At 37.5% G+C, this 11,347-nt stretch overlaps 1 pseudogene; it reads right to left on the minus strand.

Annotated features, from left to right (window-relative positions):
• LOC115277373 overlaps positions 1–10,628 on the minus strand; it is a 21,585-nt pseudogene extending 10,957 nt beyond the window's left edge.
• Between the last annotated feature and the right edge of the window lie 719 nt (positions 10,629–11,347).

Consider the following 11,347-nt stretch of genomic DNA (forward strand, 5'->3'; position numbering starts at 1 on the left):
AACTCTTTGGATTGCTTTGAGTAAGAGAAAAAGGAAACAATGTTATAAATGAAATACATAATATGCATTTGCATTTCTGACAACTGCATGAAGATAAGGATTCCCAGGTTGAATTTTCTAATTGTACCTCTCCTTGGGGGAGCTCATGGGCTTATCTCCTTGTGTAGCAATGCATTTACTATTGATAGAGATAAAATGCAAAAGCATAGAAGCAGAAAGTCATTTCATGCAACCCATAAATTTGTGCTTTGTTTGCTGAAAATACATTGCAGTTACTCAGAGTTATCCACATTTAAAATGAGCCATATTTTTGGCCCTACATTCCAAGATACTAAATGGGCCAGTGGGCCAAATTTGATCCCTAAAAGAGATTTTGTTTGTTCATGGCATTTTTAATAATTGGGGCACGAGTGATCAGGTTTTCTCTAGAGCTAATCACTGTCCATTGCGTCATCCCAGATCTTATCCACGCATTGGGTTACCACCTGTGTTTACAGTTGTTTCCTTTTGTGGCACCTCCATTACCCACTGGCTGCTACTTAAAGATTAAGGGGGAAGGATCAGTTTTCTTTAGGAGGGCAAGTTGTGTTGCACTGTGTTAATTCGGTGAGGCCATAATTATTTTTATTTTAAACATTCACAATGATGCTAGTCATTACCAAGACATCCTTTATAGCTCTACTTAAAAGTAGAAAGCATTTACTTCTTCCCGGATCAGGATAGCAGAGCACTGAATGGGGATGCCCATGAGTTTATGCGGATTCCAGGTCACAGAGTTGGCCCTAGGTGATAAAACAGCTCCAATTAGTGCTCACGGTCTAATGAAAGAGAACAGAATCCTGGATAGGTTATTTTGATTTTCACAAGCAATGGTGTGGGTCTTACCTTTCAATGCCACTGAGTTTATGGGAGTGCTGTTTGGACAGGGCAGTCCACCTCCCCAGGCTGCCTACAGACACAAAGGACGTGTGTTCTTATAGTAATTCTTTCTTTTTAAATAGCATCGGTGACTTTTCCTTATGTTAAATTTATTTCAAAATTTGATGAAGCTTTAATTGCTATGTTAGATAATTATAAACTTGGTTATCATTATATGACTAAGAAGAACAATGCCCTTTAAAATTTTCTCCTATGAATTCTCATTGTCTATTCATGACATAGTAAAGTTTTAGATTTCTAATGAATTTCAACACCTCTGTATAATTTCCAGAGACAGATAAAAACGTTGGCATCAAATTTGGCAAGACCACAGAAAAATTAACATATCTGCCATACTGTATAACTTTGAATTTGTCCATCTCTTACCAAAGCCAAAGAAAGTATTGCCCAAAATTGTTGAACTAAGTTAATAGCATCAAAAGTTGTGATTTCCTTAGGTGCCTAGGTGGCTCAGTTGTTTAAGCATCCCACTTCTTGATTCTGCTCAGGTCATGATCTCACAGTTGATGAGTTCCAGCCCTATGTGGGGTTCTTTGCTGACAGTGGGGAGCCTGCTTGGGATTCTTAGTCTACCCCCCCCTTGTCCTTTCTCTTAAAAATAAATAAATAAGGAAATGTTATTAAAAATTGTGATTTCTTTAATACATATAAATTTTAAAATGTTTATTAGGGTAATAGACTAAATCTTTTGATTTTAAATCAGCTTTAACTATGATGTTCCAAATCACAGGTTGAATATTGATAGAGGTCTGGACTCTTTTCAAACACTTGATACATTTGTGGTCTTTCCATGCTTAGGTGTCAACTCAATTTGATTCATAATAAAAATAAGTTTCCAGAGAGGCTTTCACCTTGCCTGCAATGCCAATTAAACGATTTTTAATATTGTTTATCAGATACATTTTCTTAAAGGGAAATCACGGGCGAGATGGAAGGAAGGGACTTACATCCACGTGCATCCAGTCTGTGTGCCTCACAAATATCCGTGATGTCATGGAGAGGGTCAAAGGCCCCGGACACTGTGGTGCCACCAGTGGCAGTGACACAAAAAGGAATGTGGCCCTGGTGATGAAACAAGCTGAATCGTTGGTCTCAGGAGGTCACAAGAATACTGTTATGTCGCCATTAACCTTCTAGGCATCGGGAAACTGGATGACTTGGACCGGAACACTAAGTATCTAATCATCTCAAACACTCTCCTACTTCTGGTACTGGAGAAAGTAATGAAACTGTAGGATGAACTCAGTGAAAGATCAAACTGATGCCATGACCAGCTTCAGTTTTTCCCCAGAACTGGTAGGCCTGAGTTTCAGTTTCCTCAGAGAGATCAGCCCATTACCAAATAAAGAAACTACCTCCATAACACCCAATCAGGAAGAGCCAAAAAACATATAACATTCCTGAGGTTGGGGGTCCAGGGATGGGATCATAGATAGTGATTTAATGTCAGCTGGCCAATCACCCGATGCTTGCCCAAGCTCCATGATGGGGCTCTCAGCCCACCTCATAATTGGTTGTTTAAAGATATCCCAAATGTTATGATTGGGTGCCATCAAATGTAATGGATGTCCTAAAACTTCCAGTAGTTAAGATTGTTGCTAGGGCTGCTGTGTGATTGTGATTGGATTTCTGTGCCTGTGTCACATATTTTTGTAACTTCCCCTTTCCTAACCCTATAAAAACCCTGCTCAGCTATTGTTCATGGCTCTCAGCATGGATCCACTGCATTGGTGAGGTCTGGGAGCCCAAGCTTAAGCCCGAATAAATGCCCTTTGCCTTTGCATACATGACTCGGTCTCCCTGGTGGTCTCTGGATTTTGGGGATACTGCAATCTGGGCATAACACTCAGATCACCGCCTCCAAGTTTTATTTATTATTATCTCTCTCCAAATTTATTTTCACAAAATAATAGCACAAAACTAGACATGACCCAATTCCTTTGTTTAGTCCTGATAACTTTTCATTTGATATTTGACAGAAAATTATTAGAAAAATATTGTTACTTAATTGTTTCACTTTAATTTTATAAAGAATTTCCTGGGGTGCCTGAGTGGCTCAGTTGGTTAAGCATCTGACTCTTGATTTTGGTTCAGGTCATGATCTCATGGTTCATGGGATTGAACCCCTTGTTGGGCTCTATGCTGACAGCATGGAGCCTGCTTGGGATTCTCTCTCACCTTCTCTCTCTGCCTCCTCCTCTGGTCATGTTCTCTCTCTCAAAATAAAAAAAATTTTTTTTTTAATTTCCTGGGGCACCTAGGTGGCTCAGTCAGTTAAGCATCTGACTCTAGCTCAGGTCATGATTTCATGGTTCAGTTGGGCTCCGTGCTGACAGCTCAGAGCCTGGAGCCTGCTTCAGATTCTGTGTCTCCCTCTCTCTCTACCCCTTCCCCCACTCATGCTCTGTCTCTCTCAAAAATAAATAAACATTTAAAAAAATTTTTTTTAATTTCCTTCATTTAGGGATTATTTACTTCTCTTAGCAATTACCTTACCAGTTGTTTTCTGCTAATGAAAACAGGTAAAGAAAATAAAAATGCACCTGCATGTTAAGTATGGAAGTGTAGAACATACCTTTCTTTTAGCTTGTAATATATTTTTCTCTAACTCAGCTGGAATCATCTTTCCCCTTAAAAATACAAATATATATTGACTTATTATGAGCAAATAAACATACCAATTCTACCAATGAGAAGAATAACTAATATGCAAGGCTAAAACAACTAGTTTTTAGTGAGGTATTTATATGTGAGTAAACAGATACTTGGTAAATGTTCAGTTCCAAAAATTCCAATGGTAAACATCACATTGAATTGAAGAATTCTTGGGGGCGGGCACCTGGGTGGCTCAGTTGGTTGGGTGTCTCTGACTTCAGCTCAGGTCATGATCTCATGTTGGCAGGTTCAAGCCCTGCAGCGGGCTTTCTGCTCTTAGCACAAAGCCTGATTTGGATCCACTGTCCTCCCCTGCTTGCACTCTGTCTCTCTTAAAAATAAACATTAAAAACGTAAAAAAAAAGAAAAAGAAAATAGCCATTGTTTCAAACAATGAAATGCCATTTTTCTCTCTCAGAATTTTCTATTATAAAGGTATTAATAATATTCACATTGATAATATGAAGATGAGTATCGATTAACTCAAAAATGTTTGATAAGCAAATGAAAAATCTTTATAAAACTGTAAATGCAGATGTTGTTTGAACCGGTAATTCTGTTTCTAGGAATTCATGTAAGATATTCAAATATATTTATATAATTATATTCTAGAAGGAAACACTTAAATGTTTTTTAAATAAGATTTATAAAGTTATTTTACATTCATAAAATAGAAAACTCCAAAGTTAGAGAAAAAGAAATAAGGAAAAAGATGAGATTTCCTAAGACAGGGGCTCCCGGATGGCTCGGTTGGTTAAGTGTCTGACTTCGGCTCAGGTCATGATCTTACAGTTCGTGAGTTCAAGCCCCATGTCAGCTCTGTGCTGACAACTCAGAACTTGGAGCCTGCTTCAGATTCTGTGTGCCTCTCTCTCTGCCCCCATTTGTGTTCTGACTCTCTCTCTCAAAAATATATAAACATTAAAAAAAAATTTTAAAGATTTCTAAGACATTCTAAAACCAAAAATATTAAGAAAGCAAGTTACAGAATACAACACAGGATTGATGTATGAATAAGTTTGATATGCATAAAAATGATCCTCCAGAATATATTTAATATTTGTAATATTATTTATTTCTTAAAAGTGGTATTCAGGGACAATGTAAATATATTTTTGCTTTGCAGATTGCTAAGACAGCTGAATTTTTATCTACAAACATTATTATATTTTTATGTTCATTTGTATTACACATAATTCAATATATTTACAATAGGGAAGACATGTGACCATCCCTCTTGCATAAAACTATATTTAGTAAAGAAACTTTAAGAGTAGGATAGGATGACTTTGGTGCTTCTTTCAAAATTACTGCCATTAAAATTTATTAGAACTAATCTGGGAAAGAATATTTGCTAAAAATTGGAATAGGAAACCTATAGATTATGCTTTAGTCTGTGAAGCATAATGACAATAAAAAAACTGAGAATGTGTTAGAAACATACCTTTCATCACATTTACTTCAATTACATTGTCAGTTCCAATGCCAAGAGTAGCTGCAGCTTTTTTTACTGAATAATGACCGTTGAGCAAAAATGGAAATAGGAAAGGCATGAACTTCTCTGCATTAAATGATTATTTACACTAGAGCATTTGGAGGCTGATACACAAAGCTTTGAATGGGTTTGTACATATCTACACGTATATATACAAGTACAGATCTCAAGGCATATTTCCAGATCCTCATCACGACAGTTTTTCAGGTAAAGGAGGTTGTGACGTCTCTTGTAAAGGGCACAGCACAGAACACGCTTTACATGTAGTGGGAATTTGAATATTCCTGTTCTCGGTATACATATAAAATCATGTCAGATATAGACCTAGCGTTCATATTTTCCAGTCATAAAAACCTGATGTGTTCCAGACAGTTGTACTGTTGCATTACAGACCTTTTTTTAAGGTCCCAGGCTTGGGAAAATGCCTTGATCCTTCTGATGTCTGTAACTCTTAATTTTGACTTTGACACTAACTTTAATTTCTTGCCTTCTAGGTATCTGCTGTTTCCCAGCATTATTCTGCCTGATGTAAATAATATCAGTAAAATGGAGGTATAAGCAGCTCAAGATACAAACTCGGACCTGGTTATTTTTAGTTGCAAGGAAAAGACTAGATATATGAAAGGGAAAAAAATGCAGAAATGTAAAACCCTAACTAGGCTTTATTTCAATAGGGAAGACACCAACTAAATAGGAAATGATTATTTAAAAATTTACATTATGGAGCTTCAGCATATTTACTCATTCTATGTCAAGTGATGAAAAAGACATTTGTGCACAAGACTATTATATGTCAAGTGATGAAAAAGATATCTGTACACAAGCATCTTAAGTTATATTAAGTTTTATAGTAAATTACATTAAATATGCTTCAGTAGTCTCCAAATTGATAATATGCATATATATAAGGCCAATTTGAATTTGGTCATAGAAGCATATTGCAAACACAGAAACATTTCAAGGAAATCCTGTGTTTCCAGGTAATTTTAGGTAGAAATCTCAAACTGGGACTACTATTACATTTTAATATCATAACTGTTGCTAGGCAGAAAAGAAAATAGTGCCCAGATTTATTAAAAGGATGAATCAATTTAAAAAAAAGAAGAAGTGTTGTTCTGGAGCACAAGATTGGAACATTAAAACCAAAGCAGACATCAGTGGATACACTGTCAATGTCAGATCATTTGGCTGAGGTCCTAGTCTATAAAAATGAGCCTTTCTTTTTAACTAATGCCTTTGACCCTGACTGGAAATATAAGAGGTCAATCACATTCTCATTCTCTTCATTCAATGATAAAGAGTATCACTAAATCAAGTCTTTAAAATTTTTATAGCTTGATTTTATTTTTGGTAAAGATAGCAGAATACTTTATATATTTATAATCACATTTTTGTTAGTTTCTCATATTGTGAAATTAAACTTTAATCTTGAATTATCTGTACTGCTAATCTCTAGAGCCTATATTGACTGAAAAGTCGTTTTTTAGTCTTTCTGATATCAATATGCAGACACATATAACAGAGAGTACCGAATCTCTAATGTTAGAGTGAAGCTAATATTCTCCATCTTTCAGTAACTTTACAGTTTACCTAAGAAGATTCTTAAAAGTTGGAAAAATCTGGACTTGATACTTACTGGCTCAGAAACAAATAATACAGTACACAGAAGTGTGGTCATGCCTTGTCTTTTAATCTCTGGATATTGCTTTTAACGGGCTACTAATATGCCATAGAGGTTAGATAGACTTCCTCCTAGAAGCAAAACAGTGATTATTAACCTAATTTCAAAAATCAGAAATATTCTCTGAAATCATGACAAGTTGAGTGCTATCTGAAACTAAAGAGGTGCCAAATCATTGCTCTTACTTCGAAATGTTGAGAGAGGGGTGCCTGGGTGGCTCAGTCAGTTAAGCATCCGACTTCAGCTCAGGTAATGATTTCACAGTGCTTGGGCTTGAGCCCTGCATCAGGCAGGCTCTGTGCTAACAGCTCAGAGCCTGGAGCCTGTCTTCAGATTCCCTCTCTCTCTGACCTTTCCCTGCTCACACTCTATCTCTCTCTCTCAAAATAAAATAAAGACATAAACAAATTAAAAAAAAAGAAAATGTTGAGAGAAATATCACACAACACAATTCATAACTTTTATATTTGTGGAAATTTTATTTGCAATTATGGCTAACACAATGGCTTGTGAACATTTATCTCTTAAAAATTAGTTGAAAAATACTTTGAGTGTCTCTAAAGATATGTTTCATTTAGCTTAGAAAAATGACGTCATGCTTTTTCTTACCAGGTGCAAATATTCCATCTGCTTCTTTTTCTCTCCAGCCAATAATTTCATACATTTTCTTAAGAAGAATTGTCTCCGTGATTGTAAACACTGGAGCTATTTCATATGTAAACCTATATTACATATATAGAAATTCTACTGTGAATGATATAAAATGGAAAAGGTTAAACAAAGTCATGTGCTAGATAAGATTAGATAGAATTTTTTTTGTATTCTATAGAAGACTGTACAAGAAATAGTTATGATTTATGTGCTCTAAATCAGCCCTTCCAGATTAAGAGTATATTAGTTCTACAAAGAAGGTATTCTAGGTTCCATTGTTTTATGTAGTAGCTGGGGATTTCTTTCCCACTTAAAGAATTTTTAAAGCAATCCCTCCCTCCTCAGCACATACACAATACTATTAGAGCCAGAAAATGCCCAGTTTGAGGTATATATATATACATGTATATATATATATGGCAAGTTAGAAAGAGACCTAGATCTACAATGTTTTGCAGAACATGAAATAGGTCAAAAAAGCCTTTTCTCAAAATCGATGGGTAAAGATTTTCTACCTAAAAATTGTACTTTGGGCAAGCACATCAAAAAAAAAAGGCTAAAAACTATTATATTTTCAGTAAAAGCTCAAAGTACGTAAGTAGATAGTTCAAGGCAAGAACAATAAAGGCCCTATCTATGGACAAGAATTCAGAGAGCATGGCGATGAGGATTCTCCTCTGAGTCACACTGAGATTAGAGTCCCTTCCACACAGAGAAGTAACTAAGATCAAAAAGAAAGCTATAAGTTTTTCTCTATACATACCATATGCAGTAGGCAATGAGATACTTATGTTGGTTCTGAAATCAAAGAGTTGTTTCAGTTATTTTCAAGGAATCCTTTTCTTTGTTCTCAAATCCCGTTTAAAGACCCCTGTAGGTGTTCTTAAATGGAGCTACTAGTGTCAGACTCCATTTATGTGCCATTTTAGATGTTCTCAGCTTGCTCTGTCTCTAAAGCCTTTGGACAATATTCAAGCCCAGCCATTGCTGTGACCACTTTCACTCTGACACACCCACAGCCCAACAGAGAATTGTCTCCACCTGCAAGGCAGGCACTGACTTCCAGCCCACGAGTCTCTTTTTGCATCTAGGCGTGACAAGTCATGAAATCTTCTGGGAGTCCCAAGAATGCCCAACCATGGGGAAGTTGGCATCCCACAGCGCAGTCCTTTGGCCATAAGAGAACTGGTTGATGATGATCTGTTCTTTCCTCTTGTTCCCCTTGTTCCCTGCCTTTGAAGCAGTCATTTACAGGGACAATCCACCCCAGGGGATGAAGCATTTGCTTCTTCTGATACTAAGTGGTAGTCAGCTCTATAATTTCCCTCATGCTGCTCTTCTGCCCTATGCCACCTCCCTTCATCTTTCCTCAACCTCTGTCCTCACAATGGCCTGGTCTAAACAAAGTAGTAACACATAAGCTCTTGCCCAGGGACTGTGCACGTAGACCAGGAAGGAAACCCATTGCCCATGGGAATTAAGATCTAGTTCTAAGAGAAACGAAGTAAGAAGAAAGCCTCACACACTGGTATTTCAACAAGGCTTCATTTCTGCCAGCATTTGCTAGGTCCATTTCAACACCTATGCACATTACCTCTCTGAACCTGCCTCAGTTCCATGGAGTAAGCATTATTATTTTCAGACAATAGAGATGCACTAAACTTCCCAGCATTGTAGATGGTAGAATTAGGACTGAAATCCGATTCTCCTTGTTTGCACCTAACAGGCTTTACACTATCCCAGATTAGGGTGAGAGATGTCCGTTCATTAAAAATGAAGAAACTCTGAAGGTAAGGAAGGCTGTCTGAAATCCTTTCTCTCCCTTTATTATTAACTGCTTGCTTCCATCTCCCATGTGCTCTTTCTACTTTTTCTGCATCAGCCAAGAATCTCTATTTTCTTCACATACAGAATAATTAAGTCTCACAACGTCGGGATTCTAAATAGTGAAGGAAGATGCATAAACTGCATTTTATGTAATAATTTATATAATAAAGAAACATTCTCTCAAAAGATAAAGGTGTCCTTTTTGGAGTTTATTTATTTATCCTGAGAGAGAAAGAGAGCATGCACACACACACAAGTAGGGGAGGGGCAGAGAGAGAGTGCTGTCAGTACAGAGCCTGATATGGGGCTCAAACTCACAAACTGTGAGATTATGACCTGAGTCAAAATCAAGAGTCAGAGGCTTAACCAACTGAGCCATCCAGGCCCCCCAAGCAATAAAATTTTTTTAAGTAGCATGTTACCGTATGCATTTTTTAAGGACCATACCCAAGCAATAAAAAATTAAAAATAGCAGTCAGTTATATAAGCCATTTATGTTTGCATTTCATGGCTACAAAATGCTGATTAGTACCATGAACTATGCATCATTAAAACCCAAATGATAACTAAATAGTTAAAGCAAACCTTAGTTTAGCCATATAGCAAAGCAGTCTCTCCTCATAAACATTTAGTTCTTGGTTTTAAAGTTTAAATTCCTACCAGCTCTCTTTTGATTGCTAGTTAAATTATATTAACATTTGACACAGACTGTTCCTTTCAATTTCATACCCAATCATTTTCTCATCCTTTTACCCTTGAAAAATATTCCCCTAAAATCAACTTTACTTCAAAAGTCTGACCACATCTAGCCCACTGGAGAGCTAGTTAAAAAAGCGAGGATGTCCTAGGAAAAAAAGACAAAATTCAAATGAGCCAAAATAAAAACGCAGGGCCGAAGAGTCGATCAATGTTAGAGCAGTTTCTCAGTTAATAGGTACTCATCGATCCAGCACATGTAAACTAGTTCTTTCACTCAATAAATATTGCCGAGAACTATCATATGCAGGGACAGTGCTCAGCTTTAGGGACGTAGCAGTAAACAAGGCGGACAAAGCCACTACCATGTGGACCTTACTGACTAGTGGAAGAAAAAGGTATTAATCAAATAACGACACAAATGGGTTTAACTGCAATTGTAAAAAGCGCAGAAGGGAAGCTCAGGATATCTTAAGACCATTCCTAGGGCCCAAGGCAATGAGGGAAGCAGGAGAGCAGATCTCTCTAGGGAAGGCTTCTTGGAGGAAGTGATCTTTCAGGTAAGATCAGAAGTTTGCTTCCAGACCAAGAGTGAAGGAGACCGATTATGGTATGAGGAGGAGCTGGTGAGAAGTCGTCGTTGAGTTGAGAAAGAGCTCGTAAGCTTGAGGGTAAGGAACCCATCCTGTGTCTAAAGTAGAAAGACCAAGGGCGGGATGCATAACACTACCTCAGTGAGGGGAGAAGGGACAGCCTGAAAGATTAAATAATTTTTCTCAAAAGCTTCTTCATTGTTTTTGTACAAAATATCAGGTCCCTTTTACACTGATTTTTTTGAAGGTTTATATTAATAAAGAACATCAAGAGGCACTTGGGTGGCTGAGTAGATTAAGCGCCTGGCTCTTGCTTTGAGCTCAGGTCACAATCTCACAGTTTCGTGAGTTCGAGCCCCACCTTAGGCTCTGTGCTGACAGGGCAGAGCCTGCTTGGGATTCTCTCTCTTTCCCCCTCTGTTTACACAACCTCACACTCGTGCTGTCTCTAGATCTCTCAAAAACAAACCAAAAAAGAAAACAAGAATATCAAACATTAGATGCCAAATTTAACATTCTTTATGCAACTCAGTTTAAATTACTCTCCTCCTGGGGCACCTGGGTAACTCAGTCAGTTAAGCGTGGGACTCTTGATTTTGGCCCAGGTCTGGTTCGTGGGATTGAGTCCCAAACTGGGCTCTGAGCTGTGGAGTCCGCTTGGGATTCTCTCTCTCCCTCTCTCCCTTCTTTCCCCCGACTTGCTCGCTCTCTCTCTCTCTCTCTCTCTCTCTCTCTCTCTCTCTCGCCCAACATAAATAAACATTAAAACAAATTAATCTCCTCCTGAGCTCCCAAATAGATTGTTCTTTG

Source organism: Suricata suricatta, chromosome 14, assembly GCF_006229205.1.
Source record: "Suricata suricatta isolate VVHF042 chromosome 14, meerkat_22Aug2017_6uvM2_HiC, whole genome shotgun sequence".
Lineage (NCBI taxonomy): Eukaryota > Metazoa > Chordata > Mammalia > Carnivora > Herpestidae > Suricata > Suricata suricatta.